At 37.1% G+C, this 16,803-nt stretch overlaps 1 protein-coding gene across 3 annotated transcripts in view; it reads left to right on the top strand.

Annotated features, from left to right (window-relative positions):
* Neto (Neuropilin and tolloid-like) overlaps positions 1–16,803 on the top strand; it is a 304,172-nt gene that overhangs the window by 77,654 nt on the left and 209,715 nt on the right. Inside the window, exon 2 of one of the 3 annotated variants that reach the window (XM_087343436.1) lies at positions 13,105–13,158. The exons of the other annotated variants lie outside the window; for them this stretch is intronic. The gene's annotated coding sequence lies outside the window, so the exon portion shown is untranslated. The remainder of the gene's footprint in view (positions 1–13,104; positions 13,159–16,803) is intronic. 3 annotated transcript variants of the gene reach the window in all.

Genomic DNA, 16,803 nt, shown 5'->3' with positions numbered 1-16,803 from the left:
AAAATGGAAAAGATTGCCTTCCACACAATAAATAAGAATGTTAAACGTTGTATATTCAAGTGGTTTTCAATGTATTATTATTATTATTATTCCATCTATTCACCACTTTATAGGGTATTTACTTCTATGTACCCGAGACAAGCTGAGGTACATAGTGCAGCAGCTATTTCCGAAATACATTTTGTTTTTAATGTGTGTTACATGTATTATATAGTTTTATTGTGAGGCATGATTGTACGTATATTTTACATCAGCGTCTTTCGAATTATGTGTGATGTTCCTAAAATGGCGATTTTCTGAAGTTCCCTAATGTCGTATTCGCCCAGGATGTTGGCCAAATATTTTTTGAGTGATTTGGAGACGGTTCCAGTTGTTGTTGGAATTACTTTTGGTTTTACTTTCCACATTCGCTGTATTTCAATGAGAATTTTCTTGTATTTCAAGATGATCTCCGCTTTCTTCTTAATTACATTTCTGTCAGTTATAATTGCTATATCAATTTTCCTGCATATGTTAAAATGTAATTGAGTACAGACGCGATCATGTCGTTGTATATATTGTTCTTTTGCCAACACTGATGTGTTATGTCGTTTACTCAAATTGCTGACATAATCTGCATATATAGTCTGTATCTTATTTTAATATTTTGGCTGCATATTATTTAGTGTTTAGCGCTTGGTCTTATGCTGCTATAATTTGACTTTCAGTTTCCCCCTATCAGATTTCGTTTTGTTAACCACAAAAATGTGCCTTTTTTACTTATAAGTTGTCTGTTCAAACTTGTAAGGAAAGAGTGACACACTTGTGCCCGAATATATTGTGTGCTTAATAGAAGCCAGTAAGCAGGTATGCGTATTTAGTAAACTCACTCAAAGGTTAATAAATACGTATATTCTATCGGCTGGTTGAGTTGCCTTGCATGTAGGCAACGAGCAATGCAGTTCTAATGTGCAGGCGAACGTCACGCATCGTACATCACGACGAGCTAGAAAGCAAAAAAGAGTGGTACCATTTGAATACTAAAATATTCGAAATGCGCACTTCATTTGTCTTCTCCTGCGTTTTCTGCAGATAACATAACTCCGTGGAGCTGAATTCTACTTGAGAATCTGATAAAATGCTCAGCTAGTTAGTTTTATGGACACATAGGTTCTTACCTTGTTCACAGGAGTTCGCAACCGGCCCCTGTCTTAAGCTAGATGAATTGAATTCACACCACCAAACAGGATTTTTAAAGATCCATTTTAATATTATTCTACCATCTACGCCTAGATTTTCCGAGTGGTATTTTTACTTTCAGACTTTGCAACGTTTTTCATATTCCTGTGTTCGCTAAATTTTTTGCTATTTTTATTATCCGTGTCACCATCAAAATTAATTTTATTTTATCCTCCTCGGCTCCATGTTTAACCCTGTCGTGCATCCTTCGTGGTTGCAGGCAAGTTTCGGAAGACCCATGTTTCTATACACGAAATTGTTTGATTTTTGTCTGTTCGTACTTTCATTATTGTTAGTGATTTTGTACATTGTGGACCAACTCTTCCAGAATCCGAACGAACGAGCATGTCGATAACAGAATTTTTCTTCTTTACCAAATCTTGATTACAGTATCCTGAAAGGGATAGTTTGAGATGGTGAATTCGAAGCGTATTTCGTAGAATCGATTGTACATACTTTTACGCAATGTTTCCCTTCAATCACATTTTCTTCCTCTGAATTCCTGGAAGCAGACTTGAACTACAAAGAGAGATGTTCCAAGCGATGAAGCAAACTATCGTGTCTTGCCCATCCAACATTGTTCAGTTGTGCAAAAACCAATAAGCAGTACCTATCAAATATCAATTTTTGAAAAGATTTCTTGGACTTCAGAAGGAACACAATTTAATATACGAGATGCATAAAAGGAGCAGGGAAATATGAAATATCAGTAGGCAGTTCAAAGGCTTGTATTAAATTTATACGTTGAACGTAGATTATTCATGTTAAATGACGATGTCGCAACTGCAGAGCTTATTCACTGACGCATGTGGTGAGTTTGCAATTGATAGGACTGGGCAAGAAATGGTTGTGACCCATTTCATACTATTAATTCGCCATTTAGGGGAATTGTCTGTTCTCACCGTGGGACTGGTAAGTTTCTTGGAGAATTGGTAGTTGCTGACCAGATAAATAGACTCCATGCTTTTGAGGAAGCCGAAGGTTTGTTACCGTGCTCGTGACATCTCACTACTGGAATCTGTCCTGAGCCAGTTGAATCTACCTTGTTCACATCCTCATACATTTATTTATATGATCAACTTATTATTGCCCTACTATAAACGTCCAGGTCTACAAAACAGTTTAGACTCTGTTAGCTTGACGTTTCCGGATTGAAACTGTGTATGCAGCTGTAATCTTCCTTTTTGTTTTAATAACCATTAAAATAACAGGCGAAGAATACAAGTTATGCAGTTTCCTGTCCTAAAGACGACGAAACAAGGCATTTAAATATGAGGAATATTTTAACCTTTTATTCGTGGTAAGCGGCTGTAGGATCTCTGTAGAGGACTCGATATTTTGGTAGAGTTTGTGCTTTGATCTCCGATAATAATCGACACGTAGTAAGACGGAAGCACTCTGTCACGCGATCCGTTGTAATTTCTTCCTGTCTGTCCAAGTTGTTATCATTAGACGTAATTTTCGAAAGGTACGCAGTTCTTGATCTGCAGGAACGTATCGGTAAGCACACGGTCTTGTTACAGGACTAGTTCGTCTACATGATACTGTAACGTCTGTAGTAGATATTGCATCTACTTAAGGGGTGGGTAAATTGTTATGCTTGTTGGCCAGATGCGTAGGTACGGAGAACACGGAAAGGAAAAAATTCTAGTTTACAGTTTATTCAACAGCTGAATTACTCGTTCTGACTGAAGGTACTTCATAGATATAAGCAAAACATAATACATAAGAATTACAAATAATTAATTTGCAACTTATATCTCTTTTTATAAAGCATAGCTACTTTTGAGGAGTTAATTAGGTATTAAACTCTAAGACGGTTCATTACCGTGTTTCATACTTGCCCACCACTGGCTTATCTTGAACCAGATATATCCAGTTTACATCTTCACATCCTATTTCTTTAAAATGTGTTATGATGTTATACTCCTGTTTACGAGTAGGTCGCCCGGGTGGCCTCTTCCTTTCAGGTTTTCCATCAAAAATTTCATATTAAATTCTTGTCTCTTCCATACGTGCTACATGCGCCACAAACTTTATATTTCTTCGGGGTCAAGATAGAGGCAGCAGGTTTTTTCTGCAGTGTTGGTACCCACGTAAAAGTGACATGGCGTCAAAATGTAGATCATCATCATCTGCATCTCAGCCCTGAAATTATTTGTTTGACTGTCCAACTAAGTTAACTAATTGACTGCATCCTCGAATATGTAAATAATAGATTAACGAAAACGATTAATGAAAAAACTGCCTCAGTAATAAAAAAAATCTGCCAGGCTTAAGTAACCATTTAAATAATTATATAAGTAACAAATTAACTACATAACTAACAAAAGATAACTAGCGAAATAAGGCTCATCAAGGTAATAAAATAAGACGTTAAGTGGGTCTGTTCTAAGCCACTTTGCACTCTGTTCACAATGCTCGGCTTGTGTGTATAAGCGCCTTTCAAGTAGTTACGTTACATTTACTCCTACGTTTCCAAGTAGTGTCTGAAGTTGTGGCATTCGAACCAAAATATTTTATGCATTTTTTCTTTCCGCAACGCGCTCATATCATTATCCTTCTTCAGGTTGGGGTGAGGGGGGGGGGGGGGAACGAAAAACTCGTAGGACTGTGAAGGCGAACAAATCCAATAGAAACGAGAGGTGAGTCGTCCGGGTTCTGGCGCGCGGCCTCCGTTAATGCATGGGGAAGGAAGCACAAAAGAAAATCTTGTTTCGTCTTGCTGTTGATCCAGTTAGCGTGGTTCGTGTACAACATTGCAAACTAATTTTTACATTAGTCCACCGTAGAGATTAGAAACAAAGAAACAGTGCATTTGTCAGTGTAAACAGAAAAAAAGTGAAAGATAGCCTGACGATTCAAATGTGATTTACGAAAGGAAATAGTTTTCTGATGCCCTTAACACGTATATGTGACACTTTCAGCGCTGGATTTTATTTAAATATGCTTTCATATGTTGAATATTTCCGTGGTAGCATATAATTTATATTGTTAAAATCCACGAGGCGTAGATGTGAGTATGGTTTAAAAACTGTTGAGAGACGGCAGGTCCTCCGCCTTTCTCTGATAACAATAAATGCCGGTAAACGTCTACCAGACCTGTTGAAGACAGTCATTTTCATATTAGCCGCCGTAAGAATCTAATTTCTCTCCGAGAAATATTTGTCTTCCCGAGGTAACAATACTGTAGATCTGCGCCCCTGGAGTTGTGCATTCTACTGCAGCATTCGCTGGACCTGCATCAGCAACTGGGTCAAATACCACACTAAATTATTATTCTTTTGTACTGAATCGAAACTGGATAGATTAAAACGCAGTGTGACGTATTATAATCCATTTCGTATAAGTGGCAAATTGGATTGAACTAAACGTGATATTTAACGTGTTATTTTAAATGTTTTTTTAAAAATATATATAACTCTTCAGATTTTCACATATTGATAACATTTTCGTGATTGCTACTACGGCTATAACAGTGATATTGTCTTTTATTATATTTGAAAGGAGCCTTTTGATGACCATAAAATAGGCCGAAACATCTCGCTTTGTTACATCTGAAATACAATTTTTAACCGGATGTTAAAATAGATTTCTTTGTTGTGTGTTGTGGCGGAAAAATTATAATATATTTCCACAACAAAGACCCTGTTCCATGGAGTTAATTCTTGCTACTTTAGACATGTATAACAGTAGTGACGAGTGATTACGTCACTGCGAGTGTGTCGAGGACGTAGGGCAATCCCGATAAAGATGTGTTTCAACACGGGGGTTGAGTCGCACGTCAGTCAGACTATCGACCGAAGATATATCGACTGTGTCGCTATGGACCGGTTTAGCCGGATGATAGAGCATCCAGCTTTAGCTGCTGAGTCGCAGACCCGGTTCTTGCATTCGCTTTACAAGAAACTTCTTGTGGAGGCGTCGAGTTCTGTCTTTATGGATTATATGGTGACGAGCCACACAGCTTCTCTCGACAGTCTTCTGCTGTTAACAGATGTCACGTATGAATTTGCGCGAAGTGCATGGTATGAATTTTTATACCGAAACTATGTCGGTCAGTTTATTTCGTCTTCGAAATTACTCAACTATCTCGTTGGTATATAGTGGCGAATCCTGCCATAAAGTCAAATTGTTCGGAAATGTGGTAGTATTAAATATCTCCAACAATCGCACCCAGTGCTAACTTATTTGAAAAATTATAATAATATTTAAATAGTAACAGCAATGAAACTTGTAAGGCCAATACTGATAAATATAGGCCTATATACGTAGGATTTTAGGTTCTTATAACGGCGTGTATGAAGATGGCTGTCTTCTGGGTTGTAACACCGTATCCTCGAACACGTCACTGTGATGATATCTAAACGGAAAGAACCCAGAAGACAGATATTTTTATACATATACATTAGAATAAAAGTGTCCAAAATTATGCTCATTTCATTTGCAGCAATGACGCTCCTAACTTAAAGAAGAAAACTCCCTTGCACGTGCACAGATACCAACATTTTCCATGATGGAATCGCTGTTTTTATTTGGCCTTTGAAAATATTAATAAGAGGGAAAAACCGATGTAATCGTCTGGAGTAACATGTTCTAAGTTTTAAACAATTAAAAATTAAATAATATATTGACAAAATATCAAACTCAAAAGAAACGACAACACAAATTGGAATTTTTTTGCATGTTTTCTATGTTATATTAGAGGAAGTTAGTGTAAGATTATTCCATTAAATCGAAGCATACTCTAGCTTTGACTTAGTTGAAACATTATACTGACATTAATAGTTCATAAAGGTGAGAAATGTTATATAATGTAACGAATAAGTCTAAATGGTCTTAGTGGCTGAGAATGTAAATAATAAATATGACAATTAAAATGCAGTTTTTGCCTACCGCGATTAATTTTTGAACTGTCGAAATTATGGTATCTAAAGCATTCCACTTAGTAATTCTGTAATGCTGTCACCAAAATACGTACGTGGTCACCACACTAGCTGTGCGCAACCCTTTGAAGCCGAACGAGAGAGAGGAGGGAGAGTAGCGATAGGCCCTTTGTTCTAATCGGGAGGGGGGACATAATTTTTTATTTACGGTTACCAAGGTCTCCAGGCATTGCCCACTTGGCCTTCTGGTAGAGGTAGATTTAGTAAAGGTGAGGCATTTGGAAATGGAAAAGTTGGGTTGAGAACTTGAGTAAGAGAGAACGTGAGCGGCGTCTTTAGCTGAAGGGTTGGGGGGGGGGGGGGACAATTAGGAAGGATAGCAAGAGAGTAAAAGCGAAACTCATCTAAATAATATTTAAGAATTCTGCCCGTACCATTACAAAGATCAGCTGGTTAATGCTTTTTAAGAATATTTTCGCCCTTTCGGAAGCTCATAAATACAAAACGCTGAATTGCTGATTCTTAAAGCAGATGGTGCATACAGTTAACACTGAGCTTTAAAGTGTTGATGTAGGGTCTTGAAATGTTGTGTGGGAAATTATATTCTGGGAAACGTGCAACTTATAAGATAGATTTTTTCTTCGCAATAAGCAGACTCTGTATTAGCTTTATTTTTGATGGAAATAACTTAACGTTTCCTGCCCTCTGTGTCAGATTTGGCACAGATATAACTACAAACATTGTACTAATTCTTTAGAATATAAAATTTGTAGGCTGGATATGGCAGAGGAATGGCATTTTGAACATTTTTGTGACATCTTTCATGTACAGAGAATTTGTTCCTACTAGTTAGAATTATGCACCAATTAACTCAATGATGATAGGAATTCTGATGAAAGGTTTGTAGTTGTTTAGCTGGTGAATAAATTGCCTTCACAGAAGCCAACCATTGTACTATATACTGAAACAATTAAATCCAGACTAACCCAACTCCCCATTCTTCTAAAATAAGTTTTAATATTATCCTCTCATTTACGACAATGTCTTACAAGTGATCTCTTCCTTTCAGTTTTCGATTAAAATATACAATGAATTTATCTCGTTCTGCGTGTTACCTGTTTCCTCTCTTTCATATTTTTATTTAGTTATCTTTATAAATGATTTTAGGTGCAGAGAATAAATTATAAAATTACTCTTTGTGTATTTTTCTCGGATCTTGTGTTATTTCTTATTTGTGAATTCCAAATATTCTCTTCGACTCTTTCTGTGTGAGTGGGAGACCAAGTTTCACAACTGTGTACAGCAACAACTAAAATTGATATTCAGATGTTTATATATGACATGAGAAGGTAAAATATTCCGACTGAATGGTAATAAACATTCCCCCAAGTTTAATCTGCTTCTAATTTCATCATGAATATGATTTTGTATTCGTTATTGCCGTTCTCAAGTACTGTACTTGAACTTCGCGTCCTTTATAAAGGTTTTATTAGCTGTGTTTTATGAGTTTATCCTGCATTTTAGTGACGAGACGTGGTTATAACTTACTTTTCCCTGCGTTTATTTTTAGATTAAGCCCCTTCCTGGCGTGTGGTGGAGTTTCTGTGTTTCTTTCGTAATTTATATTGCATTTCTTTGAATCTGTCCCAGCTCTGCTTTGCTACTGAACTTAACAATCAGGGGTCTTGTTTTGCGAAATCGCTCTCCGTGTCAGAATTAGAGACAGGTTCCATTACCGATTTCATTTGTCCCACGAGCGTGACTGGACAGAATGAAGACCCGTTAAACCGCCTGATTAAATACTGAGTCGGAAACAAGAATGCCCGTCTTTAGCGCAATTCACGGGTATACAGATGTTCCGTGTAGGCGAAGACAGCCGTCTACTGGGATGTTGCGCCATAGAAGTTGACCGACTTTTCTGAGGTGCTTACCCATCATTAGGACGATGAGTCAAATTTTAAATCTCATTCCATGTAGTTAGCAAATAGGTTGTTCTGTTTCGTATTTATACACCGTTTTGTTTTTTCATTTAACAGGTTTTAATAACTACCGAATCTGAGTTGGATTCTGTTGGATTATAGGGTGGTCATTGAATTTTCTATTACTCGTTTAATTCTTAAAAAAATCAGCTATATATATTTGTGTACTTCGTGAAATCTGATAATTTCAGTAGTTGATTCATTTATTATAAGTATTGTAGGCTATATTTAAATTGGTTATTAACGTGTTTCTTTGAGGATCGAATTTTATATGTTCTGTCACATTTATTAGAAACTGCATTACACTCATGCATAGTCTGCTTTTACTTCCGTCTTTCAGTTGCCAATTTTCATTACTGCACACTAAAGTTGATAATGTCACTGTCTTATGTAATTGTAATCCTTTCTGTGCACGAACGAAATTTCTTGCCCAAGAAACCACTTATGTCACGAATAACTTTGCTACATAACAATGTCAGTGAAAGTACCGCTCCTCCTACCTTTCGTTTATTTACTCAGATTGTTTACTGTATTTTATTAATGAAGGTCTTAAAGAATTATAATGGGTAGCCAACTGTGTAGAACAAATGGAAACATTATTTGAATATCTTCGTGGAGAAACTGTTAATAATGGCTAATTAATCTCTCTTTACCTATCAACGATCTCTGGTGCCGTTGTTAATTTTTGTTGTGGGTATACGTTTGTTGTTTTATTCAGCAGAAGCTCATAAACCACACTCCATGAGCCATAAACTCAGTTTTTGCCTAAGTGAACAAACAGCACGGATAGGCGTATGATACTGCATAGGAATGTAAAATATCCTTTTACCTCATTTTTGCACACTGAAAATTATTCTGATGCAAGTAATGGATTATAGTAATATCCATATTTTTGTGCACAAATCATTATTTGAAGAGGTGTTTTTGAGAATACAGCTGATTCTTGTTGTATGTGCTTTTGCATATCCGTGGTTTTATTTCAGTATCATGAGGAGCATCGATATCCTATACGCGGCCACGATAGAAGCTGGCACTCAGGCCCGCTGAGTTAAACGCTGTTTCACTGACTCGCCCCACCATCTTGTCTTCGGTGGCTATAAATTGAGGCCTTTCATGGTGAATCACTCCGAAAATCCACCGGAATTTGATACATTTCCCGTTTTACGCGACAGTCACGTGTTTTAATAATATCCGATTATATTTTTATGTAATCTTTAGGAAATTTAATGTATAACAAAAAATATAGTGTAGATCTATAGTAAATAATTTAATCTTAATCCATCGAGTATGTTTTATGGGAGGTACACGAACGGATGGACATCCAGGCACGACGAACTCACCAAAATACTCAAACTTTACGTAGAACGAGTAACAGGCAGCGATTCGTACGAGATTTGAGGTTCTCGTGGCGATGAAGATGCCAGTGTTAATCTTATGGATCGTAAAGCTGTATGGACTTGCAACGATTTCAGCCCTGATGTCTACCCACAAATCCACATGGCATTGCTGTCCGGAAGACCAACACTGACAGTAGGAAGCGATTTTGTCTAATTTGGAAATCAGTTATGAATGTTGAACGCATTGGATTTGAGTCCCGCTGAAGCGTTCCTTTCTGTCCGGTTTTAACTGAGGATATTTGACTAAGTGAATTATGTTATATTATTGAATTTGTTATTTGTGTGCTGGGCGGGAGACTAAATATTATCTTTTTTTGGTGTTATGTATATTTCTCGTGATACATTCTAGATCCCTTTGTTTTATCAGAAATTAAAACGGACAGGAAGAAGGCTTTCAAATTTAATTAAGCTAAATGAAACTAATTTAATAATTATCTTAAGATGAAAAGCTTTTGCATATCAAACCGCTGTTTGTTGCATATGGTGTGGGATTGCGTAAAGCCAGAAGACGTCTTAACTATCGTTATGCCCGTTTGTTCGTCCGTCTATTTGTCCCTTTTTAGTCAAATGACGCAATATAATGATAACATCATGGCACTGAAGTCCGTTTTTCCTTCGTTCTTATTAGCCCTTTACAGAGAAGAGATAATTACATGTACCACCTGCTTTATCAATAATTTTTCATCTTGTATTTGTGTCTCTCACTGTAAACAGCCATTATTTCTTTAAACAGCATTAACCATTTGTTATTTGTAGCGGTGAAGAGGTATTTTATTTGCAGTACAGACCGAATTCTTAAATATTATTTCGACTTCAGAGGGTTTCTATAAGTCAACCGATAGTAATCTTTGCTTTGAGCAGTGAATGAAGATGTCTCTCCTGGCAGTTTACAGTGTGTGAGTAGTGTACGGCATGAGTAACAAGGAACATATTCAGGCAAAGTGAACGGCCGAGTTTAACATTGCAGTCTTCAGGAGACGACGAAGGGATCTGTCTGAATACTCGTCAGACGCGGAGTTTCGTCAGTTGTAATTCTGAGACTGAATCATAGATTCCTGGTTTAGAACATTTTTTTAGCCAGAGATCGGCTTTGCTCATTAAACTGTTATAGGAATTGCTTTATGAATGTGTTTTCAAAGAGAAGTTTGGTTATGCGTGGGGATGTTGAAGCCTTTGACAGCTTTCTGTCAAAGAAATTAATATGCTTACTTCTAATTTATTTTTATGCCTGTCTTATAAGCAGTACTACATAAACTCTGCAAAAGTCAGTGCAGCAAACCTAACGAATTATAAAATGAAATAGCTTTTATTTAAAATGTGAATTTACCTCTAAATATGTCAGTGACGAGCCGGTGTTACAAATAGAGCGTTTGTACTTGCAGACACGAGACTTGATAAATACAAACATTCAGAGAGTCACAACATTTTCGGTCTTTGTACGCAGTTAAACACACAAAACCGATACAAATAGGCAAATGTTATTCCTAATTAAATTCTAAAGGGTTTTGAACTAGTTTCCGAAACGTCGTGGTTTCTTTCTCTTAAGCAAGGACGATGGGAAAAGGTTCAGATAGTGAATAATTTTAAGTGTAATGTTATCCCTGTTTTTAACCCTTTAAGCCTAGTGAACATGTGTTCTATCAGGCTTTAGCAATTAGTATCTCTGCATTTTGTGTTTATGTGTTCTGTCTGATTCTCATTGTAAGCAGCGATTGTTTCGTAAAACAGCGTCAACCAGTCGATGTTTGTAATGGGGAAGTTTTGTTTTTTCTTTGAGGTACGGTCTGAATCCTCAAATATTTTGTAGACGATCTTCTGATTCAAAGGGTTAAACACGTAGCCATGGCGGCTAAGTACCGTTGGGTAAAGTTGGAAGCTGGAGTTGCCTCAGACGCGGTAACGATGGGAAAAAAACGTACGTGTCTCGAATAGAATTTCGACCTTCCAGCACTATCGCGATTTACAGCGTTTTAACTATTCATAAGACACCGAAAACAGCAGCAACGTTGCACAGAAAACTGGGATCGCGTATTCGAATCCCACCTGAGGCATGGGTGTTTGTTCGCTTTTTTCTGTTTTGCGCTGTCCTGTCGGACCTACTGCCCCCTCCCCCCTCCGAACAAGGAAAGGGCTTGAAAATTTGGGGCAGAAAAGTTCTCCGGATAGGTCAAGGCCCAGGATGAGCTAAATGTAAGCACACATCAAAACAATCATAAAATGGCGAGCATAATAGATTAACGGTGAAAGACTTCTGTTGGATTTGGGAGATACGTTGATAGAATTTCATTTGGAGCTATGATCACTATTTTATTTTTCCTTTATTCTCTTAGGATTATCAGTAAAATGTCTATAAATCTGTTATCACTCTCATTCTTACTTTTACCTTTTCATTACATATGTCTTGCCATCGACTGCGATTGCAACATCTTACGAAGTTGTCCTGCAAGCGAAACTGAAATGTAGCAGAACTGTCTGCTATCTCAGTGAACAGAATGAGTGGAAGTGAGTGAGATTCCGACAAAGGGGTGGAAGGTGATTGTTATATTTTTCAGTGTGAGAACAGCTTGAAGTGTGTAGTATCTGACAGGGCAAAGAAGACTCGATGGCTTCCGGAGGAAAGTCGCCGAGTATATGGTGGCGAAACCTGGGTTTTAACAAAGAACGGAGGACCGCAGTGCAATTTAATGAAATTTAAACCGGAACGAACTTGTAGCTGGTCATTGATAGAAGAAAAATGAGGGTGGATAGACGAAGGCGGAAGGGATCAAAAGTGGTAAAAGAGAAGGGAGTGAAAAGAGATTAGGTGTAAAGCAACACTACGATCGCTGGAGCTACATATACAATAAAGAGTAGAAGCATAAAGGAAATGACAAGAAAGAGGGGAAGAATTGCTTGAATACGAAGAAGGAACAGTTTGCTCTGCGTAAATTTTCATCTAAGTGTGTATGGAGCAAATAAAAATTTATGAAATTATATTTCATAGGAGTAAACGGCTTTCGTTTGTTATGCTAGATTTTATATTTGTTTTGATTTCGTTTTCAAGCGACCCTAGAAGTTTCCGTTTCACCCAAGCCTCATTTCAGACAGGGTTACTGTACCAAATATAACACGTGTAGCCGAACCATGATTGTGCGTATTGGCAAAAAAATCATCTAACCTAAATGTCTTTTCTTCTCAGATTATTTTAAAATAAACAGGGACATTGGAGACTGTACACAAACGACTCAGTTCTGGGAGTCTAGCCAAATGTTTCAGCTTCCAAGCCTCTATGGTATAATAAATAAAGTGTATGCGATTCATTGAATAATTCTTGTTGGAAGGTTTATAGTCCTTACGACATAACAAGCACAGCCAAGCAAACAAATTTTGGCTACAGGAAACATTACTGAATATATTATAACAGTTTCATTAAGTAAATACAAATAATTGACGCAATGATTCTCTTTCTATCTGAAATATCGCATAGTGGACGATGTTTTTTGAAAAGCTTATAGTTGCTTAGATAATAAAAACTAACCCAGTGATTAATTACCGTACTCTCAAGGACCTTTTATTGTCACCTGTCCTGAGCCTCATAGTCTGTTACTTGTTTATGTTAAATACATTTTAATATTATCTTTCCAGTTATATCGAGGTCTCTGAAGTGGTGTGTTCCCTGACGTTTACCGGATACATTTTGTATGTATTTTTCATTTCGCTTATGAGCGTCTTAATTACGAAATTTCTTATTATGTAATTTTATCCATGATCCTGTTACTTCTTATTTTTTAGATCCAACTGTTCATTCCAGCGCTCTGTTTTAAATTAGGCCTAAATATGCACAACGTAAATTCTGGCGCCTACAAACGTGACGTTACTTAACCTAGAAACAGTCATGCAGATTACATGAAACGTTCACAGGATGAAATATACTTGTAAATTTGTTAATATGTACGTGGTGGATAAATAATAGGTAGTACATGGAACATTTGAGTGCATTAGTGTCATACGAAGTCGGCTGACGGCTGCTTATTTTGCGTCTAGCAAAGAAAATCATTCGGACTTTAGTAGCTGTAACTCAAGTTCCTGATTATTTATTTTGCTCGCTTTATGACTCTAGTTCTCTCCACTTGCTAGTTTGATGTGGCGGGAAGACAGAACTTCAGACACACTCTGCAAGAAAGAAAGGTTTAAGGGTTTCTTTGACGCTGAATCTATTGTGGGCATCAAATAACAGTGAGTGTAATGAATTCGTCGTCGGATGTCGGGCTTTTGATATTTAAACTTTTCAGTTTTGGTTTTTGCTGTGTTAAACCAGACGTTTTGGGAACACATATAGACGCTTGCTTTCTTTAAAATGTTTTAATTTATGTGATGAGGCTAGCAGGATCTACATATTAATAATTACGCATTTTAGTTAACTCATTCTGTGCATAATGTTCTAGCCACAAATTAAATATAGATGGAAGTCGTGCGAAATTCTGAGGCTTAAACCACAGTTTTTCACTTAATATATGCCGTCGAAATATATGGTACCAGAGCTTCGAAAATTATGAACCATTTGTGGGCTCTAAAATAATGTAACTTCCTAAGATATATATTTAGCTATTGGTTTTATGCCGGTAATAAACGTGGGTGTGAAATTTAGTATGGAGATAAATCATAAACCTATTACAGACTGCACATGATACAGTCAGTTTAATTTTGTTATCACCTGAGGATGTTAAGTTTTATTAATGGACGTAATAACATGTCACTTTGATAGACCTTTCTTCATATTTGCGATAATGGTTTCTTACAGAGAAAAATGTTGAATTTGACATTCTTGAAGTTCATGAGAATTTCTTAGACAAATAACGAAATTTCGCAGAACATTTGTCATGGTAGCTTTATAAATAAAGGTATTAAGTTTGTTTGAATGACAATTTCTAGTTGTTGGATTGTGTACCATTTCTTCAGAAACACCACGACCTTAAGGTAATCCTACGGGAAATATGCACACGAAGTTGGTGGAAATGATAATCCATGACGAAGACTGTCTACTAGCTTATTGCGCCATGGAGTGTGTTAAACGTTTGCCCTGTTCTACCCGAAAACATGATGAGAAAGCTGAAATACATCAGTTTGTGATGTACTATTAAAACCGGCCTGGGTCCATTGCTGCAAGAAAGTAGTTAATTTAGAAATGACTGTACTTTAGAATAATACAGGATAAAACATCCCGACACACGAAAGTGTAACACTTGTGGGTGCAATGAGCTAGTGACCTATGCCTTAAATTTTTCTAAAGCCCAAAATATGTCGTTAAGTTTATTATTGTAACCATCTCATTGGAAGTGAGCATGTAATAATAATGTGGCATACAGGACATCTGGGTTTTCCTCAAATAACGTTTCATATTCATTTACAAACGCACATTACGTCTTCTGATAACAGCTGAGTCAACTAAATTTTGTGTGGGAACGGCGGCCTAACCGACAGATTTTTATTGTAGCGATGTTTGAAAGTCCTGTCATGATAAAAGTCGTGCGAATGTTTCAGATTCTCCTTGTTATTGTTTCGTAGCTTTTACTTACTAACCCGCACTATGTGCGCGCCCTTTGCACGTTTATCACATAAGCTACATTTCCTGTTTCTTTTCAGCTGTTTGACAAGACGGTAAATTGTGTCTCTGGTTGATGAAACAGGAACACAGAACTCTTGGCGATATTTTCTCTGTACAATAACACAGCAGTCACCAGGAGAATAAGAAGTTGACAAGAAACACTTTTCAGTCCTTTGTGTTCTACGCCATTTTGTTATTGAGTTAAACGTTACCAATAGGTATACAAAATGTTTCCTTAGTAAGCACATGTTTAGTAAGGTCTTTGAGAGTTTAATGCCAATGCATTAATTAATAAAAGTTGTATAACATTTTTATTCGTAATAAAATACGATCATTTGTTGTTATGTTAAATATTCCAAACGTGGCGACGGTGCGAAACTTCGAGATTACTTGTTAAATTAATGTGATGCGATCATGTGATAGAATTGTACACAGAAATTTGTTACCAAATTACAGGTTATAGTGATTAATCACTGACTACTCGTAGCAACATTTACACGAAGATATGCGTTATAATTTCTTACTAATTGTTCTTGTTCCCGTGAACTTCTTTTGCCGAAGCTTTGATAGTTACGTAAGACTGTGTCCTCAGGAGCACAATACAACTGTTGGGTCGAAGCGGCCTCTAACAATGCAGAACTGTTATTGTTTCAGGTAGTTAAGGAGCTTCGAATGATTTTGAAGTCTATTGTTCTCTGCACCGTCTAGTAATAGTCAGGCACTGGACGCATTTGATATCGCATCTTGTGTTCACTGTATTGTTTTCGTGCCTGTATGGCATTCAACAGTAAGTGCTTAATGCCAACGACGGAATTCTCGACTGATGTTACAGTAGAGCTCAGTCGATATGAGGAGATGTCACTTTATATGACACTGATTCGACTGCAGTGGTTATGTATATTTCAGTGAATTGGGAAGATGGTTTATCCGTTGAATTATGCTTTACTCAGCGACGCTGTCAATAAGTCAGACAGTAGACTATATTTTTGAGAAACGATGGCTGTAAATGGCGCATTAGTAAGATGTCTGATGGAGACGGTCGTGGCCTGTTTCAGTGTAATATCTGACAGCTTGCTGAGTCTCAGGAAAACACAGAATCCTCGGTCAGGAAAGTTAGTATCCCGGCCGAGATTCGAACCTGACACATCTGCAGCGTTTCGCGAACCGTCTTCATATATTGCACAATGATGTTGGCACTGAAACTCAAGAAACTGGTGGTTCGTTTGTAGGGACTTAGAAAAAACACGAAGAACTTCAGCCAAATCAATGGTAGAAAGACGTATGCGGGTTGATTGTAGAACTTTGAATTGTGACTGTAAAAATTAGGAAGTTCGTGTTTGCACCTCGTGGGCGTTTGTGAATGAGTGTGTGTGTGTGAGGGGATAGATGAGGGGGGACGTGGAACAAGGCGTGAGTGAGGTGCAGGGAGAGCTGTAGACACTAAATCCAATTTAGACCATTCTCAAACACTATCTTTCCCTGTGCTCCCTTCTTGCTATCATGAATAATTATATTCAGTTCCTGTCTTGTTTGATACCTTGCATATCAAAGGGGTGGCCAAACCACGTTCTGTACTGAAGCGTCTAAGAATATCTGGAACTATATCATACTAAAGAAGAATTTAAATTTGTTGATAACGCTTGTTAATAAACCATAAGGGAGATAAAACATTTCTTTATACAGAATGTGCCAAAAGATTGACACACATTTAGTGAAAGAAATAAAGGAATTTTATTAAA

This window comes from Zootermopsis nevadensis, unplaced genomic scaffold (genome assembly GCF_977971745.1).
Source record: "Zootermopsis nevadensis isolate Lab colony 2312 unplaced genomic scaffold, Znev_1.0 Znev_ptg000006l, whole genome shotgun sequence".
Lineage (NCBI taxonomy): Eukaryota > Metazoa > Arthropoda > Insecta > Blattodea > Termopsidae > Zootermopsis > Zootermopsis nevadensis.
The sequence above is the reverse complement of the archived record's forward strand: the minus strand, read 5'-3'. Positions and strand labels throughout refer to the sequence as shown.